Source organism: Balaenoptera musculus, chromosome 13 (assembly GCF_009873245.2).
Source record: "Balaenoptera musculus isolate JJ_BM4_2016_0621 chromosome 13, mBalMus1.pri.v3, whole genome shotgun sequence".
Classification (NCBI taxonomy): Eukaryota; Metazoa; Chordata; class Mammalia; order Artiodactyla; family Balaenopteridae; genus Balaenoptera; species Balaenoptera musculus.
In genome coordinates, this window is record NC_045797.1 from 39,887,804 (window position 1) to 39,901,704 (window position 13,901).

The following is a 13,901-nucleotide window of genomic DNA, read 5'->3' on the forward strand; positions in this document are numbered from 1 at the left end:
TAATGAGGAGACTCCTTTAAAGGAAAAGAATAAAAATTATAAAGGATCTCAGTGTGACTTAACTTACATTTATTATAATGTAGCTATATTTTTTCAAACATAAATCTTTTTGTGCTTACGGATGTTTTACAACTATGCAAGTCTAGCACAAAGATGAGACTTTATTTGGTACACATTGGAAAAACTCAGAGATTTTGAGTTTGAAAATAAATATAAAAGTTCATTTTGTGCTTGTATATAGGAAAGATTTGGAGTTTTGAGTCTAGATACAGGATGACCAATTAGAAAGTTATTGCAGGTTCCTAGGTCTAAGTTGTTAAGTGTCTGAATGAGTGTATGGTGGCTGTGAGAGCAGGGGTTGTGGATAAATGCAGGTAGGAAAACAAGAGTCTTTCTACAAAGGATGAGAAAATGCAAGAGCAAAGCCTCCCAATGTTCTTGGTATTTTTAGATATTTGTTTAAAAAAGGTAAGACTGGTATCTAGCAGTATAAGTTAGTGTCAATGTATAGCTGATTCACTTTGTTATAAAGCAGAAACTAACACACCATTGTAAAGCAATTATACTCCAATAAAGGTGTTTAAAAAAAAAAAAAGTTAGTGTCAACTCTTAAGACCTTTGGAGATTGAGAAAGAAAAGGTGTGGTTGGAGGGTAGGATTGCCAGCTGGTTTATATGAAAATCAAGTCATTCTGGAGTGAATACACAAGACCAGCAGACAATCTGCTGTGACAATTTATGAGACAGTTTCTAGGAAAAGCCACACAAAACTGTAGTTGATCTGGACATCCAGAAAGTTTGGACACTGCAGGAATCATCCTAATGATCTGTGGTACTCTAGGTTAATTTTCCTCCTTCAAGTATTCAGTTATTTCATGTACTATAAATAGTAGTTTGTCTCCTCGCCAGAGGAGAAGGTACATGAGGGAAGAGGTAAAGGAGGAATACTTTTTAATGCTTCAGATAATCATATGATGTAGAGGAATTCTAGAGAGGATGAAAGAAAATCTGCAGGATTAAAGCCCAAGAAAAATACTTGGAATAGTCACAAGAAAGCAAAATCAGGATCATATAACAGGAGACAACATGAAGAGGATGCAAGAAGCAATTCAAAGATGTCCAATTTTAATTCATATGGGACAGATGTAACCATGAGTAGATATCAGGATTAATTTCAAATGACTGAATTTGAAAGGATAAGTGAGGCTCCAAGCCAAAGAGCAGGACTTGTTTTGCTGGAAAAGTGTTTACGCCATTAAAACTATGTAAAGGGTGATATCTTAGTGATTTGACCAAGAGCTCTGAAAATAACTTTGAAAGAGAGAAACAATCACCCAGCAAAACCCTAAGGAAAAAAAAATAAGGGTAAGTACAGCAAATGATGTGCCCACAAGAATAGTGTATAGGGTCCCCAGTATTTTTCTATAAGAATATTATAGGTTTTCATATGTTAATATAATGGGTGGCCAAGTGTGGGTAGCAAACAATTAAATTAAAAATTTGATATAATGACTTAAAACACATATCTGGCATGTGACTTGTGATTGGAATACAGAAACACAAGAGCAAATCTTCCTGATTGTTGCTTATATAAAAAGTCTTTTTGGTAATAATTGACTCCTCAGTGAATCAACATAGGAATTGATGCATTGGAAGAATTGTAAATATGTATTATATAACATATAAAAATACATTATATATTATACATAAATATATATGAAGTTTACAGTCCAACATCTGAAATATGGTGCACATTTCTGGATTCCACATTGTAAGGACACATTGCAAAAACTAGTGATCATTCAGAGGATCCCAAATGGAAAAATGCCTTGTCTGACAGTCATTTCATGGAAGAAGTGGGACAGAAAGCCAAGAAAAGAAAATACCTCCATGTTGCATGGTTACTTTTCCAAATATTCCAAATACCCTTCCAAGTATTTGGAGGGCTGTTGCGTTGAGGAAGGACTGGCCCTCTCTATCATACCTAGAGGGCAAAACTTGAACCAACAGGTTAAAATTCCAAGATGTATTTCAGTAAGTATAAGGCAAAGGTTTCTTTGTAACACTAAAAACTTCCCCACCTCAGAACAGCTTTCCTGTGAGGCAGGGATGTTTTGTCACTAGGAGTGACCAACCTGAGTTTGGGTGACAACTGCCAAAATTGCTGCAGAAGATTTATTTGTTGGATGGAAGGTTGGACTAGGTTAAAGCTTCCTTCCAACTTCAAAATTTTATTATTCTGTGAAAATAAATTAAGATCTGGCTTTTCAGACTGTGGCAGCTCTGCATATGTGGTTTTCACCTTGTCTATAAAAATAAACTGAGGGGAGGAATTCCAAAAAAAAAAAAATCAACCAGAGCAATGCTAGGATAATGGGAAATACTTCCAAATCGGACACTTTGAAAATTAAAAAACTTGTTTAAACAAACAAGATCATGGACAGGTGAATATGGATAGTATAGCTGTAGATATAGATAGTTATTCATTACTTTATAAACATATCTCATATGCTCAAAAATATCCAGATATTATAAGGGATCTTCCAGTGAACACTTCTTGAAGTGGCAAGGGAAGAGTTAACCTTTTGTCCTCAAAGCCCACAGGAATGTTTATCAACTCTGCAGCAGGCCTCCTTTCTTCCTCTTGGTGAGTTAAGTCTGTCTCTGCTTTGTTTGACGCTGCCCATTTGAGGAAAGCTTATCCCTGACCTTCTGCCAGAGAGACTGATGACAAGGATAGTTTGCACTAACCTTGACATTCACCAGGGTAAATGGCTTTTTCCACAAGTAGTTGGCAAACAAGGAGATCCCAGTCAAGAGCTAATGAATCTGCACCTGATAGAAACTGAACACCAATTGTGCTTTTAAAGAAGAAAAGAGTCCTTGGAAGGTGCGGGCCCATCTGGTGCTTAAAGGTTCAGGGGAAATTAACTCTTTTAGCCAATGCAGTTTGAAAATAAATAAATAAAAACAACCCCTGGTCTTAAAATCTACCAAGAGGGGTCCTTCTTAAGTTTGACCTTCTGGTCTTTCCTGCCTTGAATAAACTTGCAGTGCCATTCGGTGGAGCCCGGGGAAGATAGACTAATGTTACAGTGACCCGGATGGCAAGGCACATTTTTTTTCAGCCGCCACTTACCCCACTCAGCCCAAATCCTTCTCCACCAAGTTCAAGGGAAATAAATTGTGAACCTTATTTTTTTAAAAGAGAGGCTTAATTTATCTACCGTATATGTTATTAAAAAGACCACAGAAACAATGCAGAATCAAACTTCCCTATCACAGACAATCAGACAAACTAATACTCTGTAAGGGATCCTTGAAGCCAGATATAAATCTCAATGGTCTTTTTTGTTTGTTTGTTTGTTTTCTGGTTTTTTAAAATTTTTTAATTTAATTTAATTTTTTTATACAGCAGGTTCTTATTAGTCATCAATTTTATACACATCAGTGTGTACATGTCAATCCCAATCGCCCAATTCATCACACCACCATCCCCACCCCCCCGCGGCTTTCCCCCCTTGGTGTCCATACGTTTGTTCTCTACATCTGTGTCTCAACTTCTGCCCTGCAGACCAGTTCATCTGTACCATTTTTCTAGGTTCCACATACATGCGTTAAAAACAAAAACCAAAACAAAAAACTAATACTAAACTTCTTTGGGTTATTTGTATGGAAATGTATTAATAGAAATGCTTCAGACATTACATGAAATTCCTAAAAATCTTATATATTCTGGTATAATGTTATAAGTCATAATTCTAGTTATTACTTTAAAATGTATATCTCAGAAATAACTAAATTTCCTTGTCAATTGCATTATTATGAACTTTCATCAAATCTTTAACCGTGGTCATTTTTAAGTCTTTTGTCATTATATACAGTTCTGGGTGTACTCTGATGCTTTTGCAAAAATGTTCCTATAAAAGGGTTTCATCTTTGGGGAATTCATGGAAAAGTCTCTGACAAGTACAGGTTTCTGGTAACTGACTATACTGCTGAACTGAATGAATAAGCATTTTCAGAACTCTAATGGAAAACTGATGAATTCATAAAAGTGCTAACAAAAGATCAAGATGAAAAAAAATTTAATTACATGGGCCTGAGTGAACTGATGGGGATGATTATAATTTTTGTGACTTTCTGTTTGAATAAAAAAAAAAATGTTAAAAAAAAAACCTCAATGGTCAAACTAAAGATTGTAGCCCTATGATATTTTGCATCCAGAGCCCCACTCAATGCCCTATGAATTCTACCCTTATTCCTTCAGTATTGATTACTCTATTTTCATCGTATCTATATATTACAATCTCTTCTATATAATTTTGTGCTGATGCAAACTTACTAAGACTATTCTTTATTTTGGGTGTGTATACCTTGGCTCTTCACTAGATTTGTCAAAAAATTATTCAGGTTATAAGACATTTTTATTTATTTATTTATTTATTTTTGGCTGTGTTGGGTCTTCGTTCCTGCGCGAGGGCTTTCTCCAGTTGCGGCGAGCGGGGGCCAGTCTTCATCGCGGTGCGCGGGCCTCCCACCATCGTGGCCTCTCTTGTTGCGGAGCACAGGCTCCAGACGCGCAGGCTCAGTAGTTGTGGCCCACGGGCCCAGTTGCTCTGCGGCATGTGGTATCTTCCCAGACCAGGGCCCGAACCCGTGTCCCCTGCATTGGCAGGCAGATTCCCAACCACTGCGCCACCAGGGAAGCCCTATAAGACATTTTTTTATCCACCACAATGTGTTAGTCAATTCTGGGATACTTAAGAATTTATCTTGGAAATGTATGCTGGTGCCTTACAAAAGTTGACCAGCTGTATTTTCCCAAGCTTCCATTAGTTTTTTTGCTCATCATCATGTAATGTCAGTGCTGGTGTTCTCACCCAGATGACTTAATCCACCACAGCAAAAGTGTTTCTACATTTCCATTACTCTCTGTTCTTTATTTTTAACTATTACATTTTAACATACATAGGTAAAGTGCATAAATCTGAAGTGTACAATGCAAGACATTTTTACAGAGTGACACATCCATGCAGCCACCACCCAAATGAAGAAACAGCATATTATCATTGCCTCAGAAGCTTCCCTAATGTCTTGTCGCAGTCACCTCTTTCCTAAGTGTCCTGTGGCTAAATTTTTTTCTCTAGTGTTATGTTTGTGGTTGAGTGTAGCTGTAGTTTCTTCATTTTCAATGCTATGTAAAATTTCATTGTATGAATATACTATTTATTCAGTCTCCTGTTGACAAACATTTGGGTTGCTTCCATTTTTTTATTAGAGTTGTTATTAGGAGTAATGCTGCTGTTTATATTTTTATACATATACCATTTTGTTGGGAATGGAATTGCTGAGTCATAAGCAATGTATATGTCAGCTTTCATAGATATTATCAAATAATATTCTTAATGTATTAGAGTTTATCTTGCTCCAAATCCTCTCAGTACTTGATATTATAATATTTTCTTTCTTCCTTTCCCTTCCTGCCTTTATTTATTTATTTATTTATTTATTCTATTTTAGCTTCTCAGGAGGAAGGGAAGCATGGTTAATTTCCATTTCCTTTTTCAAAAAAAAAATCTTTTTTTAATTTATTTGGCTGTGCTGGGTCTTAGTGGCAGCACGTGGGATATTCATTGCTGCATGTGGGACCTTTAGTTGTGGCATGCGGGATCTTTAGTTGCGGCATGTGCTATCTTTTAGTTGCAGCATGAAGGATATTTTAGTTGTGGCACGCAGGGTCTTTTTTTAGTTGCGGCATGCAGGATCTTTAGTTGCGGCATTTGAGCTCTTAGTTGTGGCATGTGGGATCTCGTTCCCTGACCAGGGATCAAACCCAGGCCCCCTGCACTGGGAGCACAGAGTCTTAGCCACTGAACCACCAGGGAAGTCCCTCCATTTCCTTAATACTAATGGTATCAAGCATCTATTCAGATTTTTTTTTTTTAATTTTGGGGCATCCTCTTTTGAATATGACTTTTAAAGTCTTTTGCTCATTTTCTTACTGAGTTTTTTGCCTTTTCATTATATGTTCTGGATACAAATCCTTTTTCAGATTAATGTATTGTGAATATATTCCCCCACTACATGGCTTGCCTTTTCATTAAACTTGGAGTAGTGTCTTTTGATAATATAAAGTTCTTAATTTTTTTTTTTTAAATAAATTTGGACTTTAAATTTATTTATTTATTTATTTATTTTTGGCTGTGTTGGGTCTTCGTTTCTATACGAGGGCTTTCCCCAGTTGCGGCAAGCGGGGGCCACTCTTCATCGCGGTGCGCAGGCCTCTCACTATCGCGGCCTCTCTTGTTGCGGAGCACAGGCTCCAGACGCGCAGGCTCAGTAGTTGTGGCTCATGGGCCTAGTTGCTCCGCGGCATGTGGGATCTTCACAGACCAGGGCTCGAGCCCATGTCCCCTGCATTGGCAGGCAGATTCTCAACCACTGCGCCACCAGGGAAGCCCCTTAATTTTAATAATATTAATTTACTAATATTTTTCTTTATGTTTTACTTAAAAAATTTTGCCTCCACCAAAATCATGAAGAAATTGTCCTTTGTTGTCTTCTATAAGCTTTATTGTTCTACCTTTACAAGAAAGCTAGAATCCAGCTGAAATTGATTTTTCTATATATGTGAGGGAATCAAGATTTATTTTTATATGATTATTCAGTTGGCCCAGAAATTAACCTTTACATTAAAGCAATCATACATGCCTGAGTTTCTTTGTGGATTCTCCATTCTGTCCCATTCAAAGTCTGCATATGCTTTGGCAATATTACACAGTATTCTTTACTGTGATAAATGAAAAACGATGGTACAAACTTTGTTTTCCTTCAAGATTGTCATAATATTCTTGGTTCTTGAATTTCCATATGAATTTAGAATCAGCTTGTCACTTTCTATAGACACATACATATACGCACAATCTTCTAGTATTTTGACTCGGATTATACTGATTATATAAATTAATATATAAAGAATTATGTTAAATAGAAGTGAATTGCTTGGCTTATAAACATTTAGGCATTTTCTAGTTATTGCTTTAGAGTTATCATAATTTTACTATTTTCAGGGAACAAACTCAATATAATTTCAATATTTAAAATTTGTGAGACTTAGTTTTGCTCTATATTTTAAATATTGCATTTTTTTAAAGAGAATTTTTATCCTGTAGTTTTGCAGTTTCACATTTTATATAAGTCAGTTAGGTTAAGTTGGTCATTTATGTTGTTTAAATCTATATCTTTGCTGATTTTTTGTCATCTTATACAATCAGTCGCTGAAAGTGTTTCTAAAAGTCCAATATGATTGTATATTATATGCTTCTACTTTTAGTTTCGCCAGGTTTTGTCTTATATATTTTAAGACTATGTTATTAGTCACATACACATTTAGAATTCTTATATCCTAGTCAATTGACCTTTTTGTCATTATGAAGCATTTCTTGTTATCTTCAATACTGTTTCTTAACTCAAAGCCTATTTAATCTGATATTAGAATAGCTAAATAGGCTTTCTTTTCGTTGTTTATATTCTACTCTTTTTCTCTCAATCTTTTCATATCTTGACATTTAAAGCAAAGTAATGTTGGATTTTGATTTTTATCCAGCAAGATAATTTTTATTTCTTATTTGGAGTAATGAATCCATTTACATTTAATGCAACTACCTTGGGGGCTTAAATCTACCATTTTGCCATGAATTATCTATTTGCATCATCTGTTCTATTTTTCCTCTATATTTGCCTTCTTGTTGGTTAATCTGGTAATTATTTTAATATTTCATTCTTTCATTCTATTATGTTTCAGTTATACATTCCTTTGTTATTCTTTTAGTTGACCCTACATATTACAATATGCATCTTTGACTTATTGCAGTTTATTACAAGTTAGTATTTTTCCTACTTTTCTGACAATGCAAGGGATAATTTAACCCATTTACTCCCCTTCCCAAATTTCTGCTACTATTGAGTTTAATTCTCTGCACATGCCAAACTACATACAGCTAATTTTTAATGTTTTGTTCATTCAGTATTCATGTAGGTTTTCCCACACATACACCATTGTGCATTTCTTCATTCTTGGACCCCCAACTTTCTCTCTGGGATTATTTTCCTTCCATTTGTAGAACATCGTTTGATAGTTCTTTTGCTGCAGGTGTAATGATGATTATTTCTTGCAATTTTTGTTTGTCTGAAAGTGTCCTTTATCACTGATATTTTGGAATAAATATTTACCAATTTAGAATTACAGTTTGAGTTATTTTCTCTCAGCACTTTCAGATTGCATTCTATTGTCTCCAGGCTTCATTGTTTTTCTTGAGAAGTCAGTGGTACATTTTGATATCTCTCTTTGGAAGATAATTATCTGTAAACCATAATGTCTATTTCTGTCTTTTTAATATTTTACCTTTGTCCTTGGTTATAAGCAGTTTTTCCACGTTTTCACTAGGCATATTTTTCTTTGAATTTATCCTGCATGTGATTCACACTGTTATTTATTTCTGTGGCTTGATAACTTTTCTTAATTTTGGACAATTTTTTTTTGCTATTTTTCCTTAACATCTTGCTTATGTCCCCTCTGTGACTTTACATGATGTCCTTTATGTCTTTTTCTAACTTGCCTCCATTTGGATATTTTCCTTTCTGATGCTGTGTCTAATGTGTGATAAATCAATTTACTGAGTTCTTCATTTAGTTATTGTATTTTTAAATCTATAATTTCCATGTTATTTTCTAATAGATTCATCCCATTATCTATTTTCATAAATATATTAGGCCTGGTTGCCTTTGTAGCACTAACATCCAAATTTCAACACCTAAACTAATGTTACTACTGAAAGCTTTAAGCTACCATTTTCTTCTTGGGTTTCCTTGACCTTGGGCCACTTATTTGTGGTAAGATGCCACAAGAAGAAAGTAGAAGATGATGCCAGATCACCTGAATGTCTTTTCTTTCTCCAAAAATTATGGTCCCTCAAGTCCTAGATGCCTTTGTTGCTCTCTGCTGCCTTCAGATAACTATATTTTATAACTTGTCTGGTTTTTGTAGTTCTCCGCAAAAGACTTGGTCTGGTACAATGTACTCTTCATAGCCAGATGATTACAAGAATTAGCACATTCAAATGCTATTCCAGGAGAGGGTAGTAATGGAAACTCGGCATACTTCTTACATTGAAAGGACCAAGAGAGGGAGTGAATGACAATTTGCAAAGTTTGCCTAACACAGACAGTAACGGATAGATTGGGCAGATAGAATTTCTCTGACCTAAAATTTTTGTATGTATTAAAATAATTTTAAAAATTTAATCTAGAAATTATTTAGCTCATTTTATTCATTAATAAAAGGAGGAAACTGCATCCCAGAGAATCTTGGCATCTAGGACCAGCTGATGAGAATCAGAGTTGAAAGTACCTCCCAGGTTTACAAACTTCCCATAAGGTATTCCCACAAAGATCATACATTGAAGCCCTCACTAAATGAAGTGACTTCACTTGGAGAAAGGGCCTTTAAATAGGTTTTTAAGCTTAAATGACATCACAAGTGTAGGACCCCAATCTGATAGGACTCATGGCATTATAAGAAGAGGAAGAGAGACCAGAGCTCTTTCTCCCTGTAGGCATACACAGAGAAAAAGCCATGTGAGGACACAGTGAGAAGGCTCATCTGCAAGCCAGGAAGTGAGGCCTTACCAAATACCAACCCTTGTGGCACACTGATCTTAGGCTTCCAGCCTCAGAACCATGAGAAAATAAATTTCTGTTTTTAAACCACCTGGCCTGAGGAATTTTGTTATGGAAGCCTGAGCAGAATAACAGAGTGGCCTTTCCACTAAACCAGCTTCACCTTGTTCTTCAGAGCTCTGTTGAACCATAGAGATGTCTAAAGGGAGTCACTTTATGTCCACTCCCACTTCAATCAAAGGAAGGTGTCGGAATTCTTTATAAGATTTTGTTTGAAGAAAGGCTCTGCTAAAAATAATTCGGAAGTCAGTGATCCCATAATGTATCAAGATTAGGAGCATTTCATCAAATGTGGATATGTAAAAAAAGAACAATATTTTCTTCCAGTTACTGTATTAGAAAGAGAGCTGAGATTGCTCTGTTGGACAGTGTGACATGAGGCAATTGATTTTAATTTCTCCAAGTTTCAGTTTACCCACCTGTGTACCAGACAGTAATTCCAGTCCTTGCACAAAGTTGCCTGTGCAGGAAATACAAGTTTTGTCTTCTGTAATTCAACTTAATTTTTATTTTGTCAAGATGGTAGAAATGTAATGTCATTCATTTTGAGATGCCTCTCTTTTCCATGGCTGTTTCTAAGTTCTAGGAAACTTAGTGTTATGGCCTCATTGTGAGGAGGAGAGGATTAGAGGGTATCTAACTGTTGATGATATGTATTCATGATGGCAAACACTCAGACATCCTTTTTCCCATGTGTTCAACTGTGGACACTCTACACAGGTTGCTGTTTGCTTCTTTCTGCAAGTCTCTTCAGCTTCAGTGGCTTTCTCTGCTGCTTTCATGTTGTAATGTTCACTGGACGTGTTGAACTCTTGAAGGGGTGGCCTCGGCTTTGCCGTTTTATATACAGCATGCAGACATTTCCTTCTGGTGATTTTGTATTCATTTAGCCCACTCTGCATAATGGGAAACAAGTCACCAATGACTTCAGCTGCTGAGAATCTAGGGATTTTACTAATTCTCTGGGGCTTAACCCAGGGAGCTGGACATGAGACTCTACTTTCTTTGGGAGTTACCAATTTCTGTGCATACATAGTTTCTTGAACCCAATTTAAGGGAGGTGGATTGCCTTAAGTTATGAGAAGTTTTGTTCTTTTATCATTACCTTTATTCCCAAATTGATAGTCTTTACTGGGTCATTTCTGTTGCCTCGAGGGTCTTGGGTTTTGAAACACAAAGCCATAAATACACCTTCTATTTTTCTCTTCTACTGTCATATTTCTTCTGAGGCAGAAGCATAGAATGGTCTAGCTGCCACTTGAATAATGGAGAAAGTAGGGAAAATTATAGGGAGGGAGGGAGGGAGGGATGGATGGATGGATAGAGAGATTGGTAGGTAGATAGATAGATTTCTCTTAAAATGTATTGCTTCAACTAGATATCTAGATTTACTTCTAGTTTTACAATTCTGGATTATAATAAAAATAATTATTTCATAGTTCCTTTTGCTGAGTGCTCACTCTACCAGGTTACTATGATGAGCACTTTACATACAATAATCATTTTTAACCTTCCCAGTAATCCTATAAGATAGTCTTATCTTTAATTCACAAACAAGAAAACTGAGACTTGGAAATGGTAAACTAAGATCTTGGAGTTCATAAGTGGCAGAGCCGGTATTCTAGTCCAGGTCTATCTTACCTTAACACTTGTTCTCTTAAACACTTTGAACTACTTCTCTTTAGGTGACTGAAGTCTTGCCGTTCTATAACCTGTGTCAGAATATATTTAATTGTGTTTAGCAGATGGAAAGCTATGAGAGAAAGCATTAAGGCATTGACATTAGGTGTGAACCAAGCCATAACTTAGCCTGTGATAAGTAACTTGTTTAGGCACATGTCTATTTAATCTTCACAGGAAAATTAAAAGATTGTCCTATTATTATATTCATTTTATAGATAAGAAACTGATTCACAGAAAGGATTTGAACCCGTGTAGTTGGGCTCTAGAGGCTATGTTCTTAACCACCCTGTTTGGCTGCCTCGTCCATAAAAGAGATAGGAGAGTGATGGGTACCCTTAGGAAGAGCCGGCCAAGTGATAGACAAATGTATAGCTTCTGCAACTCTTCATGAGATCCTCATATCTACGACTTCTACCTGCCTGAAGGCTTACTAAGCAAAATTTTATACAGTGGGGAAGGTAATATTTCATCTCCCTTCAGGTCAGTTGGTTCTTAGCAACATGCTTTCTGGCTTGAGATTTGAGGATCTCCAGACAGACAAACTGCACAATCCCTCAAAGGTCAGTCTAAATATCAGTCATATAAACAGAACCTTAATCATAAGCACATGGCTGATTTATAGTTCTCAATTCATTCTTTCTTTTTCATGACAGGGCATAACATGGATAACAGAGAAGGCAAAGAGTCAAGGAGCTTCCTGACTCCCTCTGAACTTATCCCAAAGTTATTTCCCTGGCTATTTGCTCTTGTAACCCTATACAACCTGAACATTTCTTTCTAACTTTGCCACCTGTTGAGTCTTGTCTCTTCCTTTATTTTTACCCATTTCCTTTGTAATAATAGTACTAGTAGTAGTAGTAGTTGTTTTGTGTGTGTGTGTGTGTGTATGAGAGAGAGAGAGAGAAAGGGAATATGTATTTATAAAAAATGATACCTTTGTTGCAATTTGCAAAATAAAGACATAATGAATGGAAACATATTTTGATTCTCAATGCATTGGTTTCAGCTTAATAAATGTGTGTTGTTCATGATAAGTAGGTCATTACTCGGAACTCCATCCCAGCAAACTTCTCCTTTCCTTCCCCACGGGCAGCACCTGCATGTTGAAGTCCTCCTCAGAAGCCCACAGGAGATGGGCAGACATCACTGAGCCCTTTCTCAGATGAACATCTGTGATTGGACTCAATCATAAACTGTCTTCACTGTCTTTTTGACTGTTTACTCCCTCTGACAACAGCAGTGAAGAAATAATCTTCTAGTTCTGCTAGTAGATATCAGCTGGGCTAGCTTATTGCATTTAATGGATTTCAACAGACCTTTGACAAACTTTGTAATTAAATTGACTGACTTGCTCCCAGCTTTCTTTTGTTACTAAGTGAACACTAATGCTACTGAGTTGCCATGGGTGTACCAGCATAGAAAATGATCCTGGATGCTTAGCTATGGTAATTTTACACTTTAGTCAGTCAGCGGGCATTACTTTAGGGAATCTAATTCTTTCTGCCATCAGCTTTTAGGTGGAGTCCAGTTCATCATGGGCCCGTGGTGACTACAAATCCAAACAACTCTTAGTTATCCGAGTAGGGATTACTCATGTGGTTTTGTCCCTGAGGCTAATATCTTTTCTCAGATTGGCATCATCTGTTCTTGGTCCCTGGTATAGAGGGACTGCTAGAGAATTCAGATGTTATCCTAAAGTAATCTGACCTTGTCCCCAGCTCACTATCCCCATAATATTCACTGTTTCAAAGAAATAATAGAAGACTTGTTTGTTTGCTGATACGCTTGTCAATGTACCTCTGCTGTGCATCACCTATATTACTTATGTGAGGAGAGTACTTCCCCAAAAGCCGAGACCACTTTCCGCCCTGGGTTCTGACACTCACTGATGATGGCTTTGAGCAAGTCATTTGATCTTTCTGGATCTCAATTTCTTCATCTGTACAGTGACAGAGTTGTTGTACTTCTAAGGACCTTTCCATCTCTGAAACGTCTCTTATTACACTCTGGAAACCTCATAAACCTTCCTTTCCACATTTTCTATAACATGCCTTTAAAACTTGGCCTGGTTAGCATATCATGTAATAGCTCATGAGAGGGGTTGAGGAATCAGTTGTATGGTTTAGATGCCTAGCATGTGCTAAGAGCACTGTGGGGTGTTCTGTACTCTCCTGCCAAATTGATACTGAGCTGAATCAGGGAAATTGCCCAGTAAGCCTCCGTCTTTCTTCTCTCCATATAGTCAGCCTTGAATGTTGATTACATTCAGATCACAGTAAAAATTTTCATCCATTTAAAGAAATATATGTTTTCCATTCTAGAACTTGATTTTTTTCCCACTTGAACTCATTTGCCTTTTCCCAACAGACACTATGTTTAGTCAGACTGTGGAAACTAATTTTTGGTGTCACTGCACATTTGCTCAAGGTATTTATTTATTTTTAAAGTACAATAAGCTAATATTTGCCAGTAAAGGAT